The sequence below is a fragment of the Ambystoma mexicanum genome, chromosome 4q, assembly GCF_040938575.1.
Source record: "Ambystoma mexicanum isolate Mex_15411 chromosome 4q, UKY_AmexF1_1, whole genome shotgun sequence".
NCBI lineage: Eukaryota > Metazoa > Chordata > Amphibia > Caudata > Ambystomatidae > Ambystoma > Ambystoma mexicanum.
Window position 1 is genome coordinate 1266657435 of NC_090928.1, and position 24208 is coordinate 1266681642.

At 45.5% G+C, this 24208-nt stretch overlaps 1 protein-coding gene across 3 annotated transcripts in view; it reads right to left on the bottom strand.

Moving 5' to 3' along the window:
- Positions 1-24208, bottom strand: part of CUL9 (cullin 9) — a 1917728-nt gene that overhangs the window by 864059 nt on the left and 1029461 nt on the right. The gene's annotated exons all lie outside the window — the stretch shown is intronic.

Consider the following 24208-nt stretch of genomic DNA (forward strand, 5'->3'; position numbering starts at 1 on the left):
GTAGGAATGCGTCAATGGTCCTTAGACGGGTATCCTCTCCTGAGTCACAAGAATCAATTGAGAGTCTGGATCCGTAGCCTGAGACCAGTTCTGTCTCAGGGTTAACTGTGTGTCTCATTTTTAACCTTGCTAGGGGTAGAGCGAAGACAAAAGAGATCATCAAGCTCAGAAGCCTCTGAAACCAATAATGGGTGTGGAATTTAGAAAACGGGTACATGTTTGAATCCAATCCCTTATCCTTTCTTCCGTTAGAAAATTCTTGGCCATCGTTGTGTTTCAAGGGAAGCCTAAGAAAATCAGATCTCGAGTGACCATCGTGGAAGATTTCCTCTAGTTTATTGATAACCCCAGGTTGACCAGAAGCTGTATTTTTTTTAAAACAATTTGTATTGATTTTATTTTCCATAACAACCATAAACTAAGAACATAACGTCAAAAATGAAAGGTACAAGCAGCAAACCATATTTCCATTACCTTGTTGCCAAGCAGGGCACTTTTCCCTTTTCCTTACCTCTTCCCACCCCCACTCCCTGTGGCCCCAGAGACAGCATCTCACCCTCCACAACTCCACCCATCGTTTTGACCCCACCAAGATCAGTCAGCCTCCAGCCATTTGCCCCTTATCTTCTGGTGTTTCTGGGGGCAGCCCTGTCCCGAAAGACACTAAATGCCATCTCGCAACAATAATTCATGTCCTCTATCCATGTGGTAACCTTGGGGGAGGTTGGGCTACCTACCCCGCCACCAGATCTATTTTGGCCACCATCACCCCAGTCCTAATCAAGCCCCAAAATCCTGGAGATGGAATCCCTCACCACACCCCAGAAAGAATTAATTCTGACGTTCCCACAGTACCCACCTACGTCCCAACCCTTAAGCAAAACTGGTCTGTGACGCTCCCCATCCGGTGAAGCCTATCCCTGGAGAAATACACCCTGTGGAGTGATTTGTACTGAATAAGTCTTAACCGACTGGAAATGCCAGACTCCCTGGGGGACCCCAGTGCCTCCACCAGTCCTCTTCCTCGAGAAACCCTAGTTCCCTTTCCCATTTGTATGAGTGCTTGGAGTGGCGAGGAGGAGAAGCTATTGATTGCTTGTTAAAGCTGTGTTATGACATCGCCTTGATACTCCCCTCCAGAAGGTTGGACTCCAGTGGTAACCATTCTGGAATGTCCCACTCCTCTCATGGCCCATCGTGTCTCGCAGTCGCAAATATGTATGGTATTACCGATCTGCAAGACCATATGTATCAGTCAGGTGCTGGAAGGGAAACAATTGCTTCTGAGAGACTGTGATTAAACTTCCAGATCACTTGATTAAACCATCTTGGTTGTTGTCCCATCTTCGCTACCTGCGGGAGATGCAGACTTCCCCACACTGGAGCTTCCATCGTCACCACTCCTCCCCAACCCATTTGCTCCGAGTTCCTCCTTCCACCCCTCTTGTGTGCAAAGGCATGGCAGCGACATCCTGCATCGGAGCGGGGCTCCATGTAGAACCTGTGTCAGTGTCAGCTCCCCCATAAATTCCTTCTCCAACCTGACGTGGGAAGTGCCCCCCTCATCGAAAGCCCACTCGTTTGCTGCCAGCAGTTGGGACGCCTAATAATATTTAAATTCATCAGGGATGCCAAGTCTCCCCTCCCCCCCACCCAAACCGAGCAAGTCATCGTAGCAAGAGCAATTCTCTGGCATGTCTTGCTTCATATTACTTTCCCTTCCTTTGTATGCGCTCTATGACCTGTAACACTCTCGAGGGGATTTTGACTGGCGTGTTTTGGAGAACATAGAGCAGCTGTGGAAGTGACATTTTGATCAGATTTGCCATACAACGCATACCCAGCATGGATAGCGGCAGGGTCGCCCAATGCCTGGCATCCTCCTGCACGTTTTTGACAACAGGGTCTAGGTTATTTTTCAAGAAATCAGATTCTGCCACCCAGATTCTTATTCGTAGGTATTTAATAGTGTCCCTGGCAATGGAGAGGGGGCTGTCTTCCGGTATTGCCTAGCTTGTGCCTGGTCCCACCCCCCAACACCGGAAGGAGCCCATACTTGTCCCAATTAAAACGCAGCCAACAAAAGCTGTATTAACATTTATATTTTGGAAGTTGCTTTATGGGGACAGCGACATCTGAGGAGCCAGTCATCCAAACACGGATAGACTTTGCCTCCCCAAATTTGGAGAACGCTGTAATTACCTCCACCATTTTGGCAAAGACTCTCGCCACCAAGCTCAGTCCAAAGGGAAATGCTCTGTACTGGAAATGTTCACTCCCTACCGAAAATCAAAACTATTTGCGGTGCTGGGGCCCTATCGGAATGCAAAGGTACATCCTGAAGATCAACTATGGAGAAACAATCATCCTTTACCAGTGACAAGCATTCCCCTTCCCCACATTCTTTCCTGGGGAATGTGGAGATTGAATTAAGACAGGTCTAAGACAGTGTGCAGGCCAACGTGGTTGGATTTCGGCACTGTACATAAGCCGAAGTAGAAGGCCCCCGCCACTTCCGCTGGAAGCTGCATTTGAACTTCCGAACGGAGAGAGGGAGATCTTGTCGGTGTCAGTGGAGGACGTGAAGGGGGAATTCGCGGGAGAGGGAGACAAAAACCTGAACATGTTACCGACAGCACCCAAGGATCCTTTATGATGGTCCGCTAAGCCTCCAGATGTAGAGACATGTGTCCCCCCTAACAAAGTCACGTTGGACCATTCCAAACTATCATTTGTTTTTATCCGAAGAGGATGTATTGGCCACTGAGATGGATGCTGATGGGTTGGGGAAAAATCCCCGACAACTCGTTCTCTACTGTTTGCGGCAAAGGCCAGCTAGGGGAGCTCTCTGGCTGCTGTGACTTCCGGTCCGGAAACTTGTGAAAACCTGTGAAGGATCTGGAACGAAATTCAAAATTCTTGGGTTAAGAAGATTTTACTGCTGGTGCTTTTGTGAGGACGGTTAGCGATTTTGCCATCAAGGTACTCGCCTTGGTAAGCTCATCATCGGTAGAGCTACAGAAAAGCGCTTTACCCTCAAAGGGATCCAGAACATTATCTTTGACTTCCTTTGCGAACTTGGTCGCATGGAACCAAGCTTGTTGGGTGACATCAATGCCAATCGTAAGTCCACACACCGACGTATCCATATGATAGGCTGCAACGTCGAATAAATCTTTAGCCAGAACCCTGGCATCTGATACACCGCTCTTGAATAGTCAAGTTTGTCTTGGGGAATGAACTGTTCCAACTGAGAGCTCCTTCCACAGTTTTAGGTTACCCACTGCCAGACCCGGATATGTATTTGCTTGATGGAGTTGGAGGGCAGCGTTTGCAAACACTTTCATCCCAACTTTGACAAGACTTGTGAAGCTGAAGAGGAAGATGTCAAAAGACTTTTAGGGAAAAGTAGGCGCTTCCACCATGGTAGAAGGAAGAGGGCATGTGGTTAGAGGGATTTCCTCAGAGGCTTGAAGCCTTTTAGTGAGCGTCTTTTTTGTTTATGTGTTGGCCCATGTGCGGTTTTTCAAACACTTTTTTTGCTTCTGCCAATATATCCCTGTGAAGGAAAAGGCCTGAACAATCCTGTGTTTTTAGAGTAAGTGCCACTGACAAAACAAAAAAAGTGGGATGCACAAACAGGAATAAAAACCGGATTATATATGATCCATGCCACTACGTTTTTAAATATTTTATCAATACACACTTCTTACACCTCATCATTTATCTCACAGCTTCCTGGAAAATCTGAACTATTGGGGAATAAGTGAACATCAGATCACTCTGTAAACAAATCCACTGTCCTGAAGAGGGCTAAACTTAGAAGAGCAAGACACCAGGGATGGTGTAAATGCAGTATCTTAGCCGAAACATATGTAGACATCCTTAAAACACTTACAACTTTGTGTATTTCTAAATACGGACTACAATAACGTTCCCTGTACAGCCCCCCCCCATAACGAAATGCTATATTTAAAAAGCAATGAATATTTGTTATGAATCAATTTATGTCACATACTAACCACAGTCACTGACATTGTTGTTTTCTGAGAAAGTGTATCTTTTCTTTTTCTATTGATTTTGGTGTACATTGGGCCTTGTGGAAAGCACTTAGGACCAACATCTTTGTTTTTATAAATTTCCTTTGAATAAACTTAGTTTTTACTATGTGTAACAATGTGGCAGGTTTTTCATATATAACCCATGGTGTATCAAATAGTTAAGACACCCCTACATCCTTCTGCCTAGCTATCAAGGTGGTCTGAGAAAGAGGTAATTGGGCTGTTGTTGCTTCTGCTACGCTGACAAAACCTACATCTGTGAGGTAGGAGGTTCTTGTGTCAGGATGTCCAAATAAGACATAAGATCAATCACACGGCCATGATGATTGATGAAGGTGGCGCCTCCTCTGCCTCATACACATCCGCGACACCCTTATCTGTGGGACTTTCAGTCGGAGGTGGCAAGCGCAGAGCAAGCGGCACAGACTTGAGCTCCTATGGGTCATGAGGTCGTTCGACAGGCGGTTGAGAAGAAGGAGGTGGAGGCGGTACTTCCACTGGCCTGGCGAAAACTTCCTGAAAGAGGTCCTTAAAGTAGGTCTTCATCGGGTCTAAATGCATCAAATTTTGGAAACAGCTGAAAAATGCATCCACCAGAGATTGCCTTGGCTATGGAGATGGAATCAATCTGCTGAACGGATTTGGTCTCCACGATTCGGTTGACACTGCCTGCCAAGAGGGTCCCTAAAATCACAGATCGACATAGTGACACAGTTCAGCAGTATGAGGAAGAGAGACTGTTGATGGTAATAGCATTCTCGCATGCAGAGTCCAAGCCAAGAACTTGCACTTAAAGGGTCTCTTCCCAAGGATGCAGATGCAAAGACGTGGGCCGAACATGTTGCAGCTGAAGGCACAGACAAAATGGCAGACGTTGTCGACAACCAAGGAGCCACTCTTTTGAGACTGAAGCAATGTGTGCCACAGACTTGTCAGAAGCCATGGTGGTTCTGCCCATTATTGTATGTTTCCTAAGCCCTTTTTGAGGGATCCTCGGCTGAGCCGGTAGATGTGGACTTTGGATGAGCCTCCGTTTTGCTCCCTCAAAGTGGCTGGTACAATATTTAGTTCCTTGTGCAGGGAACCTCAGATGATAATTATGTTTGATCAGCACCAAAAGGGGTATCCTTGGCTCTGCTGGTAGACGTCTTAGCCCCTTTCTGGTGAACCTCGAGGGTGACCCTGGGACCTCTAGCCCCCAAAGGGGGAGGAGACTCTGGTATCCAGTTTGATCCCAGAGTGGGGCACCTCAGACACAAGCCCTGGTGATGCCAGGGCCAGGACGACGACTCCTTGTCTCGAATGACCCCAGGAAGGCATCACCCGGACGGAGTGCTCTGAAAATAAGAGTACTCACAGGGTGGTTTTTTTTCACCCCAATGAATTCCCCTAGGTTGACCAGAGGAACGCTATGGAAAACCACCTCCCACCTGACGAGTCTTCTTTCAAGTGCCCAGACTGAGAGGTAGTCACAATAGAAGCACAAGTTCCACCGATGATCTGGTCCTAGACACCCACCCGAGGCAAAGATTGTGAGGGTCTGCTACTGGGTATTGATGTCCACAGTTGGCACACAACGCAAAGCCCTTACACGCCGAGCATGGTGAAGGAAAAAAAACCTGCAGACGTACGATCCAGACCGTATGTAGAAAAGGACTGAAAGGCGAGGGACTGGCCGGGGCTCAAGAAGGCGTTTTTGGATGCTACTAAAAAGTACTCCGGTCCCAAAGGACGGAATATCCTACAAGTATGGAGAAAAAGGGATGGGATGTTAGAGTATGAGTCCACACAGAACACATAATTCCGGATAGACAGTAAGTATATAAAAACATGTTTTTTTATTAGGCCATTAAGTAAACACTAAGAATATAAAAATCACAAAAGTATTGTCAATCAAAACCATATATAACATACTTTCACTGCAGAAACAGAATTGCAAATTAATTAGTTACCAGTGCATTACAGGTGAGTAGTCTGATGCAAGGAAAGAAATAGGTAGCACCAACACAAGAACAGCTTAGCTCACTTAGTCCAAATCGAAAATGATATGGGGCCTTATAAGCAAATGTCACAAGTTCCAGATTCCACGTGTGTCGAAGTCATAATGATGCAGAGGGTTAGTGGTGGTGCTTAGTAAAGTTTGTCAAAATTAGATGAGCATTTCACCATAAATTTGTAAGTATTCCACTCTATCCTATTCACTAGGAGAAACTGTGGCGAAGGATCCTTAACTAGGTCTCTCCTAGTGAATAGGATGGAGTGGGGTACTTCTCTAATTTTGGGAAGATGTTTATCTAATTTTGACAAACTTTACTAAGCACCACCACCATTTCGATGACCAGAGGCCAGCCAGGCCAGAAGGAGTCGGGGACAAGGACATTACAGCCAAAGTTACCCTATGGAGGACACAGGGGTGGGGTGTGGGGGGACGGGGCAGGGGGCGGGGGGGATCAGGGTGAGGAGGGCAGAAACAGATATGTTAATTTAACACCCGATTTTGATTCTTCCAGATACCACCGCAGGTGTTCCAGAATCCGTTGGGGACACTGTTCTGTGCTTGGTCCGGGTGAGGAAGGCCCAGGGGTCGCAGGTGCATAGGCCACTTTTCAAGCCAGAGTTGGTCACGATGCACAGCAAACAGTTCCAGTCAGCTTCCAGAAGGCGGCCCAAAATGACGAAAATATGCAGACCCTTCAGGGTACCTCACAAGAGTGAAGGATTGTTCCAACGAAGTTCACCAAGGTCAGGTGGCAAGATAATACAGCAGCGAACACATATGTGCCCCAGTGAAGCTTCTCTTGGAATGAGATGGCTGAAATTGCGAGGACAGGCGACTTGTAGCATAAGCTGAAGATCAGCCAAGTTCCAAGGCTCTGCTTGGAACGTTGAAGGCTGCAGCGAGGTATCTCAGGCGAGAGCTGGTCAGTCCACTGGTTGGGTCAGGGACACCTCTGAAGGCTCCCAGTCATGGATCCTCGAGGAGTCGAGGCTGGTTGTTTCCACTGGTCTACGGGTTGAAGCACCAACTAGTGTCTTTGGAGATCAAACAGAGATTCAGGGCTTCACTGGGTCAATCACTGGAGTCGATGTTCAGCTATAGGATTAGTCCTTGGGCATTTGGTGGACTGATCTTCACAGAAGTCTTGGTTCCAACGATGATCTGTCGAATAGCTGCAGGAGCCCTCCTCTTATCCAATATTCCAGCTGGGAGCAAACACAAACCGAACCGAATTGTAAGGATCTACAACATTCAAACAGCCATTGGTTGGCCAATCCTGAACAAACACTGGTCATCATATCCATCCAGAAACAAACTTTCTCGAGCCAGAGAATGTGGACTAGGATCAGACAGTCTCAGCCCCCTCCTCTGGCTCATACATACAAAGCCCACTTGCCCGCGAAAGCAGCAGCTTTCCCTGAGAAAGGGGTTTCCATATATGGCATTTCTTGACCTTAGAGGCAGAATGATAACCAAAGAACAAGCAAAAAAAAATCTCTTGGCACGCCCATTTTAGGATGCTAGCCACCTTTACTAGCAAATTTGCAGTAAATGCAAAAGGTGACAAGAAAAATATCACAAAAACTGTAGAAATAAAACAGCTGCCACCAGCTTGTCTTAGGTCCACTGTTAAAGTAACCAAAAACCCATTAGGTAAAAAAATATATAAGGATGCAAAGTATCTTAACTGCACTTCACTCTAAGGTGACGTGCAAAATTGTAAAAATACAAGAATTGTTAATGTTAAAGGACATTTGTACCGCGCACTATCACCACCGAAGTGGTCCCCTGGCGCTCTGGCGGCTCTGAAAAAGGGGAGCAGAGGGGTGGGTTAATGGGAATAAGCTGGAAAAGTGCAAGAGAGCAGTGATGTGCTGTTGGCAGCCTCAGCCCGGTGGGTCCGTTGGCTGGGCTTGGGGTGTTTTATGGTCCGTAGTCGTCGTGTGCTGTTGTGCAAGTCTATGTGTGGTTTGTATTGTTGTTGCATTGTTGTGAAGTCTGTGCGGATTGCTGCGTTTTAGGTTTGTGGTTGTGTTTGGTTATAGTTTGAGAGGTGTATGCAGAGGGATGGAATTGTTAGTTGGTTGGTTGGTTAGTTGGCATTGCTGTCCTTGCAATTGTGGGATTCCATCTGGGTGCGGTACATGCTAACAGTTATATTTCTATCTGGATTTCGCTCCATCTAAAGTTCAGAATTCCATACTAGTATGGCACATGCCAACAGTCACACTCCGTCCGGATGCGACGCAAGCTAGTGTTCAGAATCTTGAGTGTGGTGCATGCTAAGAGTCACATTTCTATATAGATGCGATGCAAGCTCAAGTTCAGAATTCCATAATAGTGTGGCACGAGCTAACAGTCACCTTTCTATCTAGATGCGACGCGGGCTAAGCTTGAGAATTCCATCTAGGTGTGGCATATGCAAACAATCACATTTCTCTCAAGATGCGATGCGGGTGTTAGGCAGAAACCTGTGCAGTTCCCTCTGGGACCACTGCAAAAGATTTAAGAGAACAGGTGTTTGGCAGTAAACCCACTTGGTAGCAGTCTGTACCACACAGATTCACTTGGTAGCTGTGGCTGAGCAGTCAGACTTCCCTCAAGAAGAGTTAAGCAGTATACAGAGTATTCACAAAAGGTCAAAAGAACACAGTAGAACAAGTAAACACTGACCAGGGCTTGGTGTTAAAGAGATATAATTATTTATTTAAAATCACATCTAGAAAAACACACAGGCACTAATAGTAAGCAATTCAAAAACACGGTCACTAAAAGATAGACACTCCCTTAGAAGAATTTTAGACAAGTCTTAAGTAAAGCCCCACTTATTTTCAGACAGCGGTGAGCGCTTAACGTAGATGGCACTCTAATAATTCGTTTTTAAAAGGGAGAAAAAAGCAGAGAATAAATTGAAACAGATCCCAACAATTTTTCACGAACACAACAAGAGAGGAAGGCAAAGTAACACCGTGAGTTTAGAGTCAGTTGGCCGAATCCACTTTAAGAGGATCAAAATGAAATGTGTCCAAGGTCACACGGTTGCAGTGCACAAAAGTCTTGTAACGGTTCAAAATGGAGTTGGACCAAAGAAAGGGACCAGTTAGAAGGTCAAGGCGGCCAGCCCAGTCCAGAAGGTTAAGGGATTATTATTACCTTGTAGCAATCTGTAGAAAAGGAGGCCTGGCGGACACAGTACCTTAAAGTGGTGAGAGCGCTCCAGCGGAGGCAGTTGTTCCTGGCAGCGGATGCAAGTCGGTGCTTAGTTCGGGGGAAGAGAGGATCTCGTCGGGGAGGAAGACAGGAGTCCGTTGCACTGCCAGGGAAGAAACCAGCCGCGGAGTTCTCAGTTAAAAGGAACGGTCTTTAGTTCGCGGTCCATAGGTAAGTGGCTATCCGGTTGCCGGGGTGCTTGGCACGGGCAATTCGACCACAAGCCGGTCTGGGGTGCGAAGAGAAGAAGATAAACTGGTTGTGCCCATCAGTCAGGGGAAGAAGCCTCTCCAGCCGGGAGATCTTCTCTGTCGTCGGGAAGTGGTGAGTCGGTTCCGCAGGGCTCCACCGGTGGTGTCGTCGTGGTAGGTCGGCTCAGCTTCTCCCTCGTCGGATTCTCAGGTCCTGTGGCGACTTCTGAAGTTCCAGTCCCCAAAGCCCTGCTTTTATGCAGCACACCCCCATTCACTCAGACTAGCTGTCAATCAAACATGCTAAGTGGTGAGCCGGCCGGCTCACCACTTGGGCCAATCACACAAGAGTGCGACTTGAGTTACCAAGGTAACTCAGTCCAGGGTGCCTAAACCCCCTCCCACACCCCATGTGGTACCCAGACAGAGTGGCACCACTTTTGGAGGCTTCTGTAGAGAAGCCCGCCAAAAAGTGGAACAAAGGGCTCGACTTGGGTTGGAGTCACAGAAGAGAACACAAACGCCATTTTAGAATCGAGTCCTGGCAAAAAATACCAACCGGCGAATTAATATTAATTAAATAAACCGGCGTTATTAATTAAATAAAGATAGTAGCCTAAAACAATGGGAAATCCCATAGGAAAATATTTGCGGTTGAATATAAAAAGTAGTATCCACTGCCACCAGCCAAAACTCGATCAGGGGGGACGGAGACGTGCCCCCTCGACTAACAGACCCCGGGGCAATCGAATTGCCCCGACCATTACGTCCACAATATGATGGTTTGTACTGGTTTCTGTTAATAATTTGGGACTAGTAAAGTCAATGGTGGCTTTACATGCCCTGGGAGACAGTAGTCAGTCCCAGGGTATGGAGTCTATGGTGGGGTGTCACTATGACACCCCCGTGTTACTGCACGGAGGGTGCTGTGTAACACATATAGAAAAAGAAACACATGAGACCCTATGGAGTAAAGGACCCCATAGCCCATAAAACACATTAGCAGTCAAAGGAACACCATAAATCATGTCCAAGAGTGGGAGAAAAAGAGTCTCACTCTTGGCAGGAGAGAAAAACAAACTCCAGAAATCCAGCAAAGCTGCTGGGGGACTCACTAGGTTAGGAAATTCAGCCTAAAGAGAGAATTCAACAGCGGGCTAAGCTTGAGAATTCCATCTAAGTGTGGCATATGCTAACAATCACATTTTTGAAATTCCATCTAAGTGTGGCATATGCTAACAATCACATTTCTGTCTAGATGCGACATGGGCCAAGCTTGAGAATTCCATCTAAGTGTGGCATATGCTAACAATCACAATTCTGAAATTCCATCTAGGTGTGGCATATGCTAGCAATCGCATTTCTGTCTGGATTTGGCGCAGACTAAACTTGAGAAATTCCATCCAAGTGTGGCACGTGCCAACGATCACAATTCCATCTAAGTGTGGCGTATGCTAATAGTCACATTTTTCCTAGATTTGGCGCAGACTAAACTTGAGAAATTCGGTCTAAGTGTGGCATATGCTAACAATCCCATTTCTGAAATTCCATCTAAGTGTGGCATATGCTAACAATCACATTTCTGTCTAGATTTGGCGCAGACTAAACTTGAGAATTTCATCTCAGTGTGGCATATGCTAACAATCAGATTTCTCTCTAGATGTGACGTGGGCTAAGCTTGAGAATTCCATCTAAGTGTGGCATATGCTAACAATCACATTTTTGAAATTCCATCTAAGTGTGGCATATGCTAGCAATCACATTTCTGTCTAGATTTGGCGCAGACTAAACTTGAGAAATTCCGTCTAAGTGTGGCATATGCTAACAATCACATTTTTGTCTAGATTTGGCGCAGACTAATCTTTCTGATTCTCTCGCGGTATAGTACTAGTTACCATTATACTGCAGGCAGTGTTGGCTGTCCATCCATGAATAGGTTTAGGCTGGTGGTCACATATCTCTCTAATAATGCATGGTGTAGGTCTGTAGCAGTCTAGGCCATTGAAAGGTAAGTTAGAGTGGCAGGAGCTTTCTGGAGTAGAGTAATTGCTCTACCCCCCCACCCATGCCAGCACTTACAGTTTGTCAGTGTCTGGTGGCTTCATTAGCCGCAGGGGCTGCCGGGCAGAGGGCTGCCCTGGGAGGGCTCGTGATATGTGGCCCGTGGACCAATCAGGGTGCCGGGGGAGGGTTGGGAGGCGGAATTGGGCTGCAGAGGGAGGGGGAAGGAGGAAGGGGACTTGAGCGCTGTGCGCGCGGGATAAACGCCATTTTAAACACTTTTACAGTGTTTGTGGTTGTTAGGGGGCATCTGGGCCAGGGCTCTGCGGGTAACTCACCTTGCCCAGCTTCTCAGTACTGGTATTCTTAGGAACTATGCAGTCCAAACCCTCTTCCCCCACCCAAATAACCCAAGAATGAGCACAACAGGCAAGGGGAGTAAAGCTAATGCTTTACTGACCTCCAACAGTCAGGATGGATATAAAATGGAACAAGTTACTTACCTGTCACTATTGTTCTCCACCATGGGTCTGGCATGGATTCACATGCTCATGAATATTCCCTGTCAGGCCACCAATCCTCGGTAAAAGAAAAAAACGTTTCAATGTCACTTACAAACTATATTTCTCCTCTAAACCAATCACTGAGCTCTGGGTCATTCTAACCCCAGCCAATGACTGCCCTCTCCCTAAACCCCTCCTCTGGCAGCCATCTTCAGATTTGGCATGCACGTAAAGTGGCAGTATGACCAAGACGAGCCGCAGAGGGGACGGCAGGACGGTTCGCATATGAATCTATGCCAGACCCATGCTGAAGAACAACAGTTACAGGTAAGTAACTTGTTCCTTCTCCAGCATGGGGGCTGGCATGGATTCACATGCTCATGAATAAAGAATACATAGCAGTACAACATTACACAACCACGGGAGGTGGAAAGGCTCAACAGAAGCAATTACTTTTATCTCCAGAACAGGCTCACCTTCCAAGCGAATAGTTGCGTAGCACCACCTGTCAACACAGTAGAAACTTGTTAAGGTGTGCGTTGACCTCCACATAGCAGCAATGCAGATGTCCAGCAGAGGCACAACAGACAGGAACGCTGCCGTTGCAACAATTGCTCTGGTGGAATTGGGCTCTCGGACGGCCGGGAAGCTGTCAGTTTGCCAGCCGATGACTGTGTGATACAGCCAGAGAGCCACCTAGAGATGGAAAAATAGTTCAGACGTCTTCCGGAAACTCTTTGTGCATGCCACATAGAGCTTCAGAGCACAAGCAATATCCAGCGAGTGCAAAGTCCTTTCAGCAGGTGACGAAGGATGCTGAAAGAACACAGGGAACACCAAAGGCTCATTGAGGTGGCATTCCGACGGAACCTTTGGCATGAAGGAGGTGCACCCGTGGCACCACCTTTGTGTCGTAAAAAGTCAGATAAGGCTGTTTGCAGGACAGTGCCTGTATCTCCTTTACCCTCCTGGCAGAGGTGATGGCCACGAAGAAAGCAATTTTCCATGAGTGGAACTTGAAAGGGGCCTAATGCATAGGCTCGAATGTCCCCCTTCCCCCATGAGCCACGCCAGTACCACGTTGAGTTCCCAAGCAGGGGCAGGCGCCTTCACCAGCAGGAACGATAGAAACCGTCCTTTGAGGAATTCCTTGACGAGACAGTGGGATCAAAGAGAAGATCGTCCTGAAGACCTGGTGTAGCAGGAGATGGCCGCCAGATGCACCTTGATAGAGGCGTGCACCAGCCCGGCCTTGGCCAAGGACAAGAAGTATGAAAGAATTTGCGGGCCGTAACCTGGCACCACGCAGCGAAACGCTCTGGCCCTGGCGAGGACCTCCCTGCAGTGCGCTGGCAACTCGTACCCTCCGAACTCTAAGGCTGCAGGAGCCAAGCCTTCAGGTTAAACGATCCTGGATTGTGATGCAGGATTGTGCCTCCTCTTGTGAGCAGATCCGTGACCACCGGCAGCTTGACCAGGGGTGACGGCCGGGAAGGTCCGGGTACCAAATCTGCCTCAGCCACTCCGGGACGCCAAGGATCATCCTGCATCAGCACCGTTTGAGTTGATTGATGATTCGTAGTAGGAGCGGTAACAGAGGGAACACGTACAGGAACAGGCCTTTCCCCAGTCGAAGGAAAACGCATCCCCCATGCTCCTCGGCTGGTGCAACCTGGTTGCAAATTTCTGGCATTTGGAATTTGTCGCCGTGGCAAACAGATCGATCTGGGGTCTGCCCCATTTGAGGAAGAGGTGATCCACCTGATCCTGTCGAAGTTCCCACTCGTGGCAGGGGCGATGGTGTTCTTGACTCCCGCCAGGTGAAAGGGGATAAGGAACATCTCTTGGGCAATGGCCCAGCGCAACAAGTCCTGCGCCTCTCTGGAGAGCGATGGGGATCTGGTGTCCGTCTGCTTCCTGATGTAGAACATCGTGGTGGTGTTGTACATGAAGACATTCACCACTTTTCCCTTGAGGGATGGAAGGAATGATTTGAGGGCCCAGAACACTGCCCCCCATCTCCAGGATATTGATGTGGAGGATCCCTCTCCTTCGGCAGCCACAGGCCTAGGGCGTGGAGATGACCGGTGTGGGCTCCCCATCCCTCCAGGCAATCATCCGTGGTGACCGTCTCCTGGTACGGGGGGCTCTGAGATCCTGTGCCCGCGGCGATGTTGGAGTGCACGCCCCACCACCGGATCACCCGACGGAACTCCTCGTCGAGAGCAATCTTGCCTGCGAAGCTTCCGGACACCTGGATCCACAGAGCGTCCAGGGTTGTAACAGACTTTCACAGTGACAAGTACCCAAATAAACACACTCAAGGTTTCTTGATTAAACAATTATTTATTAAACAGTCAGTTTGAATAAGCCTTCTTTAGAAAGGAGCAAATAAAGTAACACTTAAATATACTTTAAAAAAATACACTCTCAGTTTCAATAAATCAGTAGATAAATGGCAAACCAGCCACCTTGCCCCAGACAAACTTGAATTTAACAAAGTGTCCAATGAATACAAAAAAACGATAATACTTGCCCAAGCTAACTCATTCAGTACAAGAATAGCCAATGCCAAGTCCAATTGCAAGGGCATATTCTCCATCTTTAGAGAGCTAGAAGCTCCTGACCCCAACCCCCCCAAATCATCATAAGAATGAAGCCTGGTGCACTGATATACAAGCAGCTATGCTTCACAAGCTTCAGAACAAAACCAGAGCGCATCAACTTAATCCACTCCCCCCCCAATATTGCCCAAACACCTTCTCCTAACCAGCAGTCCTCCGACACGTCCCTCTTCTCGTTCAGAGACGTCAATGAAACAGAAGTCACTGAGATCATGAAGAACATTAAACCTTCAATGTGTAAAGGGGACATTTGCCCAGCCTCCCTTATCAAGGAATGCGCAGACTTGCTCACTCCATTCATTACAGCGTTCATTAACGCCTCCTTTGCATCAGGATTGATTCCTCCTAGCCTATAAGAAGCATGGATTCGCCCCCTTCAAAATAAAAACATGCTCGGCCCATCCAATCCCAATAACCACAGACCCATAACTACCATGCCCTTCTTGCTTAAGATTCTTGACAAAGCAGAGTACCTGCAAATCCAGCAATTCCTAGAATCTAAAATCATTCTAGGCGCACGACAATCTGGTTTCCCTCCTGCACACGGCACCGAAACAGCCTTATTGGACTTTAAGAATCAAATTGATTCTATCAGAGACTCTGTTAAACCTGCCCTACTCCTTCTCCTAGATTTATCAGCAGCATTTGACCTTGTTGACCATAAACTACTCTGTAAACACCTCACAACCTCAGCCTTCTTATTGCCTACCGCAATCACTTGGATTGCTTCCTTCCTACAAGGAAGAGCAATGCATGTCTTCTCAGACCAAGCGGCCGCAAATCCAGACACCATCCTATTTGGAGTCCCACAGGGATCATGCCGATCGCCTACATTGTACAACATTTTCACCATCTCCTTCTACAACCTACTTGACTCGCTCGGCACCATGTACACCAACTATTCGCACGATACTCAAGTCCTCATTCCTCTCTCCGGCAACTACCAGACTGACTGCAACACTCTTAACTCCATCTATGCCACCATCCACACATGGGTGGCTGAAAACTGGCTCTGCCTGAACAGAGACAAGACAGAATGACTACTGCTAGCCCCCATTGATTAATGTACCATACTGGATGACCAGTACCTATCATTCACCATCGACAACATCACCATTCCAGTCTCCCAATCAGTCAAAACACTAGGAGTCTACTTCGATACTAATCTATGTCTAGAAAGTTTACCGCAATCACCACATCAGCAGCCTACTACTCCAAACTCCGAAATGCCACCCGGCCGTTCCTATCCACCACAAACGGACAATTGCACAAGCCCTCATAGGCTCAAGGCTGGACTATTGTAATGTAATCTACGCAGGAACCTCAGCGAAAAACCTAGACAAATTAGTAGCCATTCAAAATTACGCCCTGCCAGCAGCATTGGGAATTTCCAGAAGAGAACATACCTCAGCAGCCAGACAACAAGCGCACAGGCTGCCCGTCCGCCAATGCATCTTGTTCAAAACACTCACCATCACGCACAAATGCATCCATCACACCGTACCTCCATACCTCTCACACAGAGTCATCCTGCCTCCTGCTGCTAGACCCATAAGAACTCCATATGCCAATCTACTGCCTGATCCAAGAATTAAACGTGCCAGAGGCGGGGGCGTAAGCTTCCCCTTCATTGCCTCCAGGCAGTGGAACTCCTTACCTCATGCCATCAGAGCTGAACCCTCATCTTCCAAAGACAAAACAAAGGGACCAAACCTGGATTGGCACGCAGAATAAATCTCAAGAAGGACCTTTCCAACAAGAAATGGCAAAAAAATAAGACTGGGCCATTTTGAAAAAATGGGGCAACTGCAATTGCAGCCCGCGGTAGAAACACTCAATGGTAGAAAAAAGTAAACCACTGCCACCAGCTATAAATTGAAGAAAGGGTAACATAAAAATGTTACATGAGAAACTAGGCAAAGGGGATACTAAGTAACCCCTCCAGCACCCTATTGTAAGATAGCGTGTGCTGGGTCTAGAAAGTTACAAATGTAAGCAAAGTCAATTTCACTTCACTGCAGTTGGAAACAGTAGTTATCCAAGAGAAGGTATTTCGACCTCAGCAGAAATCCAAAGGATTGCTCTGTGCCACTGCACTGAAGGTGCTGTGTGTCAATGTAAAAAGATGATGCCTATGGAGTATGTCAGACTCCAAAACCAAAAGAGAGAAACAGTTCAAATCATAGAGAAATACACAAGAGAGTGGGAAAAAGGTCTCACTCTCTCCAGGATAAAAATAAAAAGTCCTAAACTCAGCAGAAGAGCTGGAGGTCTCTAAGGTAGAAGGGAATTGGCACATTTCTGAGAATTCTCCATAACAGTAGGCACATTTGCCTGACCAACTCATCCATAGGTCGTTCCCCCTGCAGTCTGGTTGGGGAAACCTGGACGGGAAGTCTGAGCATTGCTTGTTTTCTCTTGTAGTGAACAAGTCAAGCATGGGGAAACCCCACTGTGAGAAGATGTGATATACAACGCTTGTGTTGAGTCACCATTCGTGTTCTTCTGGTAGGGCATCTCTGCTTAGCGAGTCTGCTAGCATGTTGAGTTCCCATGGAACTTATTATTAACTTTATTTGTTTTAGTTGTTGAATACAACTTTTCAAATTTTGAACATAGACGTTAAAAACAGTAAAATACATATCATCAAAACAAATCATATACTATAAAATCAGTTTGAATATAATTCATCAAATGTAGTTCATCAGAGCAATTTGTCAAAATTCCTAGCTTATTAAATCTAGCACCTATTTTGTCAAGCAGAATACATTAGAAAAGATGTTGTTGCAACATAAGTTATAAATAGTTGTCGTTTGAGCTACAATATTCAAAACACATTAAATCAGTATTTGGTTAAAAGCACAGTTTAGCACTTAATAGTTTAAGAATTTTTTTTTAAACATTTCATAGTCATCAATTATTCAATACAAAAAAGGAAATGACTGTAAACAATTTGAAACAATCTGATATAAAGTATTTATCTTAGTGTGAGGAATGAGTATAGGGGGTAAGATAGGTCACATACAGATTTTAGAAATCTCACAACCGCTAATTGCAATAATTGCCATATAGCATATGTTTCCATAAGAGATCAAGGTCCACTTCATTTAGATCCGATACAAAGCGACCAAAATAATGTGCTCGGATCGATGTTAGAAATGGACAATCGATCAAAAGATGCCTCCGTGTTTCTATAACCCCGTCCTCTTTACAATATCTACACACGATAGTGGTTGCCACGAGGTTTCCTCGAACTGCGATCATTTCTCCCGTCAACAACACATGAAAGCGAAATCTCATAAATGCGTTCCTCCAGCTTCTGTTTGGGGAACGCAGTAGGTATGGTTCCAGAAAACTTAGACATTAATAGTGGGAAACCATGTGAGGATATAGTTTAGATTTTGTCACTACTTGAATTGTGTTGGCCCAGTCCGCATTCTGAAGCAATTGTTTAATTTTTTGGGGGTTATTTAATAACGGGCATAAGGATGCACCCACTGTTGCTAGTAAATGCTTACATATATCAATTAACTTAAGTAGGAAGATTGACTTTCTAATGTCTTGTTTTAGAAGGCAACCCAACTCGGAGTACAGGGATTTAGTGTCTTTTCTTATAAGGTTTCTGTCATGCGCAGAAGGAAGGTTACCGTCAGGCACACCGCTTTACATAACACTCATACCCCCGGGGACTCCCCGACACTTAACACAGCTAGACTCCCCAAGTCACAGTCAGCCCCTCATAATGTCATGCTACCTGTGGTGCGGAGGAAGCGTCATTAGCCCCAAGGCTCTGTCAGGGGGCGACTTTGTTTGGTCCCTCGTTTCCAGTGGCAACTGCCATGGAGATTGCGAGCGGGCTGGAGCAGCCGACCGCAACCACTTCCTGGTTTCGGGTCGACTTCCCGGTCACATGCCCTGAGCTCCGCTCACGTGATCGTGAGTCGGCAGACACAAAAGCCGCGCATTTTGAATCATTCGCCGCTTCACAGCTGTTTTCACGACACTGTTCGGCGTTCTCGATTCACGTCTTGGATTCATTGGAAAAAGACCTCAAGCTTACAGATTACAGACTGGTTATTCTTGCTCCTTGGATTTGTGGTTTTGGTTTCTGCTCGGATTCACAGACTTTTGGATTTTTTGGCTAACTGTTAACGGATTGTTTCGGATTACCCTTCTCTGCTTTGTCACTTACTCAACTGTCTTCGAGGTTCCTTGAACTGCTACGGTGCCTCCAAGTATTCCACGAGTACCATAGTGCCACAAATTCTTCCAGGATCATCAGGTGTGTAGCCAGCGCTGAGTTTCTGACGCCTGGCTTTTTGGATTGCTGACGCTTCCTTGCACCACAGCCTCAGAGTTCCTAGCACCTTTCCATTAAACTTAGGTAAGCCCCTTTTCAATACAGTTACATTGTTTACAGTACTGTGCTTGTTTGTACTAATAACCAAATTAATTCCAACAGCTCTGGGGTCCTCGGCGGCGTCTGATCCTGCGAAACAACAACCACCTGTGGCCTCAAGGCTCGCACAGAGAGTCGTTTTCTCTCTCCCTGTGGGGAACTTGGGGGCAGAGGCCCATATATTCTTCACGACGCGTCAAGTCAAGACAGTTTCGGTATAAGGAAAGAGTTTTCCATGAGATAATACTTTGTAACGATTGGAGACCTAATTCATACCTCAGTGTGCCTAGAGGGAGATATTTCTGTAGGCAAGACATTTCTCTCAATATACTGGCTTCCAATTTCTTCAAATCCAAATTACCCGATATAAATAAAATTTCCAATCCATAAGAGATTTTCGGGATAAGTTTTTGCTTATAATAAACCAAGAACAGTAGATAAGAGAAAGCACTGTACTTGCGATCAATTATTCGCATTTGAGTAACGCTTACTTTAGCTTTCATGAGGTAGTGATTTCGAATCTGCAATTTATTTGGATTGTCAATCACCAGGAAACCAATATATATCATTCAGTGCTTGACTCCCAATTTTGTCTTGTTTAAAAACAATTATTCCACTGTTTGTTTCTTGCTTCGACAGAAGCGCATTATATGGGATTTTTTACTATCAGCCCATTTATAGCAATAAATTCTGCATAAGCGGACAAGTGTTGAAGACCCAATGGAGTTTTATCAAATAACAGAAAATCGTCTGCATAGGAGCACCAGCTCATTTTCTTCCCCTCCAGAATCGGTTGGATGAAGGACGCTTTCTGCAAACATGGGCCAATATCAGACGTATATAAGTTATAAAGGGCTGGAGCGAAGATGCATACCTGCCTTAATCTATTTGAAATTACAATTGGGAAAGGGAGGAGCCCTTCATTATTTAAACGTATTTGAATTTTGGATCCCTCATGTAAATGAATTAGGATCGACAGGATAATGAGGCTAGCTTTCTCCATGGTCCCGCTCGGTCGACCAAGTTGAATGCTAAAGAGAGGCCCATACTCGCAAGATAGACTGGTATAGCATTTCTTTTCCAACCCATTTCTTGTAGCAGGGAGATTATAAATCCTCCTGCTATTGTCCCAACTCCTTGCCTAAAGCCAAATTGTAGGATTAAGACAAACTCGTTTGCTGTAGACCACTCAATTTTTTGGAGAATGAGGCTAGCGAAGATTTTAGACTCTGCGTCTAATAGGGCGATTGGTCGATAGTTTAGCGGGAGGGTTCAGTCTCCCTTTTTATAGATTGGAATTATGTAGGACATATTCCAAGAGTTAGGAATGCACTTGGTTAGACCTATATTTGCAAAGAGGAGAGAGAGCGCTCTTGCCCAGCTTTCTGAATCACCCTTCAGCACAATATCTGACAAGCCATTTGGGCCGAAGCCCTTGAAGGCTAGCCATAATAATCTTTTCCCGAATTTATGCGATAGAGAAATTACAATTCCACACAGTGGATAGAAGGTTATTTGAGATTAAGAATGGCAGAGTTTGAGATGCATAGAGGGTACTAAAATGCCCGGCCCACACTTGTTCCGTAATTGGATTTAGAGCGGAATCTGCATCGAGAGGACCACTGCCATTAATGAGGTACCAAAACTGGTGTGCAGAGTTATCTTTTAATGATGGGAGAATTTATTTTCGTTGTCAGCTTGCAACATCGCAAATTTGTGTCCTCTTAAACAATTTTTGTATATTTGTTTCATATGTTTTGCTCCCTCTTTTTTAGATTTGTCAGATTGACAGCAATCAGATTTTTCTTAGAGATTTATGTAGCAAGGTTTTAACAATGTGCACCTCATTATCATTTATGTGTATGGGGTTTCTTTTTTCTGTTTGTTAACAATCGGTTTCATAGAATTATGTATAAGTGACTTCACATGTGGGATAAATTGGGTGTGCGTAAACTTTCTTCTCTTCATAGGTGAAGGCTCTATGGTCATATTGGAACAAATTGTTACATGCCTATACATTCCCCGGATGCCATATAATCCGATTTTTAGCCTGGTTCAGAACCAATTCCGAAGACATGAATTGTGATGATGGAACAAGTCTCACAATCAAAATATCCACTTCTAACATTTTGTGATCACTCCATGTCGTCGGGGTTATAACAAAGGATTCTACTAGATTAAGTAGGTAATTATAAGTGCATACATAATCAATGGCAGATGTCTTGTTTCCTAATGACCACGTGCTAAAGTTCACATCGACCCTCAAAGTAAGATGCAAAGATCGTAAACCCCAAGAGGTAAGTAGAGTGTTCCATATCACAAAATCACATTTCTTATGAGCAGATTCAGAGAATTCTGCACTGCCGCCCCTGAAAGTTTTCACAGCCGTATTCAGAAAGAAAGCCAGACCAGCCTCGCTACAGTCTGTTACAAGCTTCATTTTTGTATTTAGATCACCCATATTTAATATCTGTAAACCTATACATTTGGATATGCAATTTTCCATTATTGACTCAATTTTTATGGTTAGTTCATACCGATTGGTTCCCGGCGACCAGTAAACATTCCAGATCAAGAGATGAGTATACATCTGTTACCATCTAATTTGACTAACACCCCTAACACATGAGGTGGGAGAGAGAAAGTTTCAATAAGGTGCAGACCCGCGCCCAATCTATGGCTGTAAGGTGGCTACCCGAAGGACGACCTCTTAAACGTTTGGTAGATAACAAATGACAGCATTCAAAGCCGTCAAGCTGGGAAGGGGTAGTCAACCAGGTTTCTTGTATACACAATATATTTTTATTTCTCAGTTTATGACATAGTTGGGGGGGGGAATACCACGTGAATTCCAGCACAGAATAGTTAATCTATTGTCTGGGTTAAAGTTGTTGTTTTAATGATTGTAGTTCAGATATAGAATCTCACAATGTTAAAGCCAGCCATCTCTAGCTAGTTTCCTGGTCCAAAGAATTCCCAGGTTAATTTTTTTGATGATGCTTGGTGGCGTTCAAGGGACGGTGGGAATCACTTTGCATAATTTCATTTTGCTGTGATGAACCCTCCCCAAAAACCAAAATGTCAAAACCCCTATTATTGAACTGATCCAATTCTGCCAGCACTTTTTGGAAAACCAGTCTTGAATGGAACACTATCCGGACATGATCATAACACATTGGATGAATACAATCGATTCTCTTGATATCGGCTGAGGAGAGGTTTCCTAGAGGGGCAATATCATTGAATAATTGCAATGATCTTGCCCTATTCATAGAAGGTTGATTACCACAGTCGAATAAGGAATACAGTAAAATACTTGGAGAATCAAAATGGCAGGGCTTTCTCCACTGGATGTGTCTAAATTCTGTCTCCAAGCCTCTGACTTGCTTCCACTGCATTGTCCATTGCTCTCGGTGGTAAAAGACTGTCCTTAAGGCGGAATTATTTGCTCTTGGACAGGCAGGTTTCATGGGGGAGGAGGAATAACCGGATGCATTCCTCCCGTCATCTTTGTTTTGTTATTACTCGCCACCTCATTCATGGCAAGGCATGAAATCTTAGTTTGCTGAGTATCGCCTTGGGGCATGTTTGTTGTTACTTTGCCAGATTTTAACATTTTCTCAACCGTTGAAAGAATGAGCAATTCCAACTGATTTGGTTGAGTCTCCAAGTCAATTCTACCTGCCGGAGAAGTCCTTATGTGGTCCTTTGAGGAAGTCAGATCCACCATCACAGGAAGACCCGTGGTGGAATCCTACACAAAGTCCATATATTAGAGGTCGTGCAAGTAAGGAGGTCATACTTTCGACAGAAATGTCCCTCATTAAAGGGGTAGATAAAGGAGCATTCATCTGATTCAAGGGTGCTTGGGCAGGGGGAATAGTGGCTGACGTTGCTTGATTTGTCGCTTTGGCTTTGAAGAACAGGCCATATGTTTCCCTCTCTCCTGCATTCACAGATAGGTTTTCCTTAACTTTCGGCACCCCAAAAAGGGTAGTACGGGGATCGGACTTTAATTTTGGGTCAGGAATTTTTTCTTTTATTGTATTTTTATGGGTCATCTCATCTGAGAGAGTATTTACAGGTGGTTGCCAGTCATAGGGTTGAAAACAAAAGGATTGAATGCCTTTTGATCGACAGTCAAAGGACTGAAAAAAAGAGTCGATTTTCTTGATGGGGATGGGGGGTTCCCCCCAAACTCCCAGTTTTCTTTATTAAAAACATTTTTTTACCAACCCAAACTAAAACAAATGTGACCCTTTTCTTTTTCGATCCTTTTGCATTCGAGCAAAAGGTCACTCGATCCTTTATATTCGATCCTTTGACTGGACACCTTTGCAGATGCTATTCCGAAAGCTAGCACCTTGAATTGGTAGTGTTGGTTTGCTATCTTGAAACGCAAGAATCTTCTGTGCGCTGGGAACATTGAAATACGAAAATAAGCAGCTTTCATATCCAAGGTTGCCATGAAGTGCCTCCGCTTTAGCAGTGGGACTACTTATTGTAGCGTGGTCATGTGCAATTTTTGTGGCTTTACATAAGTGTTTGTCGGGCGCAGGTCTAATACGGGGCGCATGGTTAGATCTTTCTTTGGCACAAGGAAGTAAGTTGAATAGATACTCTTGTTTAACTGGTACGATTTCGATGGTGTCCTTTAGCAGCAGCGTTGCAACCTCTTCTAGAAGGATGCATTGCTACTCCTTTGCGGTTGGTTTTTGGCGTGGGGGATGGTTTGAGGGTCGCTGCAGTAACTCCACGCAATAACCTCCCGCCAGGGTTGATGACACCCACTTTTCCGATGTGATCCCCTCGCATGCGTGGGTGAAGTGTGTAATACGCCCTCCTACTGGAGAAGCCTGGGAGGGGATCTAAAACGGGTGGTCATTGTTTTGGAGGTGTTGCTCCACCCCTGGAATTTATTTATTTATTTATTCGGATTTGTAGAGAGCACGTCAGCCCGGGGGCATCGTGGCGCTCGTTACAGACATATCTTGGTTACAAAAAATACAATACAAATAAAGCAATATTAACAAGGAGTACATTTTCCTTCCCCTGCCGCGAGATCTACGATGGACCCTTTGGAAGCCTTGATTTGAACCCCAGGATGAGCTTTGATTTTGTAAATACAAATGCAGTTCATCAAATTAGAGTGAAATCGCCCATTTAGCCGTCTATTTTTACATTTTGGAAACTGGAAACTAAGTCCGCCATTGCTGGAGG